Source organism: Brassica napus, chromosome C4 (genome assembly GCF_020379485.1).
Source record: "Brassica napus cultivar Da-Ae chromosome C4, Da-Ae, whole genome shotgun sequence".
Classification (NCBI taxonomy): Eukaryota; Viridiplantae; Streptophyta; class Magnoliopsida; order Brassicales; family Brassicaceae; genus Brassica; species Brassica napus.
Genome location: NC_063447.1, coordinates 35,074,320 through 35,079,270, shown reverse-complemented (window position 1 = coordinate 35,079,270; position 4,951 = coordinate 35,074,320). Strand labels below are relative to the sequence as shown.

At 36.7% G+C, this 4,951-nt stretch overlaps 1 pseudogene; it reads left to right on the top strand.

Annotated features, from left to right (window-relative positions):
- Window positions 1–913: 913 nt before the first annotated feature.
- On the top strand, window positions 914–3,238 carry LOC106414778 (annotated as a pseudogene).
- The last annotated feature ends 1,713 nt before the right edge of the window (window positions 3,239–4,951 follow it).

Here is a 4,951-nt window from a genome sequence, read left to right as displayed (position 1 = left end):
AAATTGTCAAAATAGAGTGTTTTTGACCATTTTCTAATGAAAATGAAGGTAAAAAATTAAACTATTTCTTGTAGTGACGAGTGGCTACAACCTCTCATGAAATGGCTTAAGTGATGGTTTGATGTATAATTAAGGGAAACCACACTGACCCTCGCACGATCGGTTAATTCGGTTTGGTTTCTGTGTTATGCTAAAACAATCAAATACCCTTTCAAATTTTATTTCAGTTCTCAGTTTAAATTGGTAAGGAATTTGCAACTCTATTTTTCTTTTTTCAAAACTAAACCAAAATTGCATCGAAATTCACTCTAACAAACCTAATATATACCGAAATTCTAAACAACCAAAATCTATTCGATGAACCGAAATATTCGGAACCGAAGTTTCAATTAGATTATGTCACATGTAACCGAACTGAACCAGAAAGTTTCCCAATCCAAAGAACCGAAACTAACCGAATCGACTCCTAAGCGCATACCGTTTCCAACGTTTGTGTCTTTCAACAACTGCTTCAAACGTTTACAAGAATAAAATAGAAAAAAAAGACTCGCCTAAAACCCTTGTTAACAAAAAAAAAAAAAAAAAAAAAACCTTAAACCCTTCTCTGCGCCTTTTTGTCCTTCTTCAGTTCGCCTCTAGTAATTCTGAAGCCTCCTTTCGCTTTCGCCTCTAATCGGTAAAGTTTCTTCCTTTCCTTGTCTTCGGAGAAACTAAGCTAAGAGATTGCAAACCCTAGTTGTTCCCGTTTGTATTACAACGTCTTTGAAGCTTTAACCTAGATTGGTTGATACACAATGTTTAAAGTCTTAGATTGAGAATCTGAATTTGTCGACCTAGTTTATTGAATCGTTGTCTGGAATTGAAATCGCGCTGACATTTAAATCGTATTTGCTTACACTCAGCATTAGGTCAAATGGGGAAGCGTGGGAAGAAAGCTAGAAAATTTGCAAAGAAGAATCTTCAGTCTGTTGAGAAGCAAAACAGGAAGCAGAAGCCCTTTCTTAAAAAAAAAGTGAGTTTTTTTTTTTTCTTTTTTTATCATTACCCTATCTGCTTTCTAGTTTGTTAGGTGTTTATATGATCATATTGACTACTTACTTGTTTATGGTAGTGGAGAGCTAATGGTGTTTGCAACATTTGAGAAAAAAATTTCACTTTAGGATCTTGATTAAGTTATTTTTTTTTGTAGTGTTTGTGGTAGTGAGAGAGTAAATGGTTTTTGCAATGATTTTAAAAGTTTTTTCTTTTTTTTTTTGGGTTTAAGATCTTTGATTCTACCTTGTATCTGATGATATTGCCCGACTGTTTAACTTCGGTGGTTTAGGAAATGGGCGTCGTGAGGCAGAAGACGAAGAGGAGAAGATGATAGAACAGCCACATAAGAAGAGGTAAAAGTACAATCCTATCTCTTAAAACAGCTGCTCAGTAATCTGTTTGAGTTTCTTGTATTCTAAGTCGACTCTGTACTGTTCCATTTTCTTTGTTTTCAGATGCCTTGAAGAAAACCCTAAGGATATCATCATAGATGCAGTGTTAGACAATGGTGAAGATGTAGCTCTTAACGGTGGTGATTCAGATAGTGATGGATATCTGGATGAGGTACTCTTTTAACTTGGCGTTTGTTGCAGAATCTACGTGATGGCACCAAGTATTCACAGTATTTGCTCTTCTTATTTATTCAGCAAAGTGAAAATAAAGCTATCGATCATCCAATGCAGGTGGTAGATGAAACTAGAACAGATACAATGAAGCGCAAAGTACTCTGTGGAACTGTCTTAACCTCTTGCTGTGCCCTAGTTGATGAGGAACAGTCTGCTCAAATCATTAACCAGTTTGTTAAATTGGTATCGAGCTGCATGTCATTACGGACACGAGCCATCGGGAATTACTAAGCCTGACATATGCTATGAAATAGAAGACAGCGAGACATTCGCTAAGGTCATGATCTTTGTTCTCCAGAAAGCTGATCATACTTTCAGGAGCATTCTGGGATTATCAGGCTCCAGTAACAAAGAAAAGATTTTGAAGCTGAAGAACAACCCAAAATGGGATAGTGTAAAACCGCTCATCAAATCTTTCTTTAGAAGTACCATCCGTCTTGTCAAGCAGGCCGCAGATTTGGAGATAACAGTCTTTTTGCGCTTGCCCAACTTAGAGGTTCTCTAGTGTTTTTTTGCCGCATTTCCAGAGTTACTGAAAAAACTGATTAAGGTACATTATATATTCACCATTTTTCCTAGTAAAGTTATACATATTGGACTAGACTCAACATCTTTTTGGCGCTAATATATCACTAATATATCATTAGTATCTACAGTGTTCTAAAAATCGGTTTATTTGGTATCTAGGCATCCGCTAATTGGAAAAGTTTTTTTAGAACAATTTTTTAAAAGTCGGTCTCTCGGTCTAGGCGTCTGACTAATCAATAATCTCATATAAAGTGTCTAACTAACGCCTAGCGATTTTTCTCGAACAGTGGTATCTAGAGAGATACAGTTTTTATTTACACTCTTAAAAGCTTATTTTCTCTAGGAAAGTCATGTTTTAATTGTGTACATTGGTGCAGATTTCTGTTGATCTGTGGGTAACGGGTGAATAGACTCTATCGAAGCAGGCTTTTCTAATCTTGAAAAACATCGGTATGGTTTTTAACTCGGAATGCTTTGACACCTGCTTCATCAACATGTACAAAGCCTTTCTACATGACTGCGATATTCCAAAGGAAAATTCACAACAACGTCTCCAGTTCCTTAGAGATTCTCTTGTTGAGATGTGCTCTCAAGATATGCAGAAGTCTTATACCAAGGCCTTTGTTTCCATTACACAACTTGCCAAGTTATTGAAGATGTCTATGACTACAAAGAATAAGGTGCTTCTTAGTCCTTGCAACTTTCTTTCTTAAGTTTTCTTATTTGTCTTCTTAGCTTCTTTCAAATTTTGTAAGCAGGAAGCTGTGGAGAAGATACATAGCGGGCACTACACAAACTGTCTTGATCTCTGGGTGATTTTTATCGGCGCCAACGTTCAGGATTATGATCTCCAGCCGTTGCTTTATACTATGATTCAGATTATAAATTGAGTTGCTACACTATTTATTGGACCACGGTACCTTCTCCTAAGGGTTAAATGTATTCAATGGCTCAATCATCTCTCTCGTACTAGCGGTATATTCATTCCGATAGCATCACTGGTAATGGATATGTTGGAATATAAAACCACAAACGACGGTGAAAAGCAAGCAAAGAAGCTTGAAGCTGTCTCAACCTTAAAGGTTGGAAACTCATCACTGAAAAGACTCAGGAGTAGCATTGTAGATTTTCAATTTTAATCATCCCTGGGTTAAGCTAATGGATTCTTTGTTTTGCAGCTGCCTAAGAATTGGTTAAAGTCCCAAAACTTCCAAGAACAGTGTACCTTCTCTGTGATTGAGCTCCTTGCTGTTCACTTTGCTCAATGGAGCTTCCACATATCATTTCCTGAGGTTGCTACTATTCCCATTATGAGACTGAAGAAGTTTAACGAGAGCAGCACTATGGAAGGGTTGAAGCGTGTGGTGAAACGCTTTATCGAGCAGGTAACTCTCTCTAAGCAACGAAACCAAACCAACTACTTTTGTGGAATGTAACAAGAATCTTTGCTTTTGGACTGTTTTTGTTTTGTTTAGGTGGAGATGAATATTGAGTATGTGCAAATGAAGAGAGATGAAGCGGCTTTCTCACCAAACGATCAACAATCGATAGAAACGTTTTTCTGGTTGAGAAGCGAGATAAGACTTCTCCGTATACGCAATACTATGAAAGCATCATAGACAAAGCTATTGGAACAAAACAGAAGAAGTGAGCTAGGTAAGGGTGGTGGAAATAATTATAATACAGTTTGCAGTTTTGTAACTCAATAGTAATCTTTTGTTACTCGACACTTCTAATGATGGCTTGTGTTTTTTTTTTCTTCTTTTGCTGCAATTATTGTATGCTAGGAGAAACCGTACCAGTTGGAATTTCTCTAATTTTGTAAACCATTTTTGTTGTCATTAGATTTTGGAATTTCATGAATTATGTTCGGAAAGATACAAAACATTTTTGCAAGGAGTTTAATCAGATTAAAATGACAGATTACTCGTTTGGTGTGTATTAAACAAAGGAAGAAGCGTGTATTAAACAAAGGAAGAAGTGTTCAAAAGCAATGTTGGTGCGACATTGATTGTAAATATTATTCAAGAACTTATTTAGCATTTTGTTCCGTTTTAAGAATAGTTTTTCCATTGTATTTATGAATATAATTATTATGAAACAAGTCCCTGGTATTTTCCCCGCCGATCGGTGTTTACTAATATGGATTATCTTTTCTGGATATTTCCAAAAGAATATGATTTTCACAACTTTCATGGATATTATTGTACATTTGAAAAAATAGAAATAATAAAGTTTTTAATAACAGAGATAGAAACCCTCAGGAAATTCTTCGAATTGCGGAATGGAGAGTGAAGTATGGGTGGAGGCTCAAATAACAATTCCAGAAAAGCAGTTTCAGGATACACAAGCTTTTGACTGGCAATCTTCGAGTCCTTCGAGGATTTGTTTTATAGATGGTGCATGGAAGGAAAATGATAAATTCTCCGGGCAGGAATGGTTCTGCCGAGGCGTAGGATCAGAAGAGAAGATGATGAGGACGATGAATCTCCGAAGAAGTTTATCAGCTCTACATACAGAATGTGAAGCTTTTATATGGGCTATGGAGTGCATGAAGACCCTTGATTTTTCAGACGTAGTTTTTGCAACACACTGTTTTCAACTGGTGAAGATGGTGTCCTCACCTGGCGAATGACCAACTTTTGCTACACACTTGGAGGAGTTTCGACGCAGTAAGAATTTCTTTCCTTCCTTCAAGATTCAACATATACCAAGAGCAACTAATTTAGTGGCGGACAAACTTGCACGAGGTGCTCGGTGTT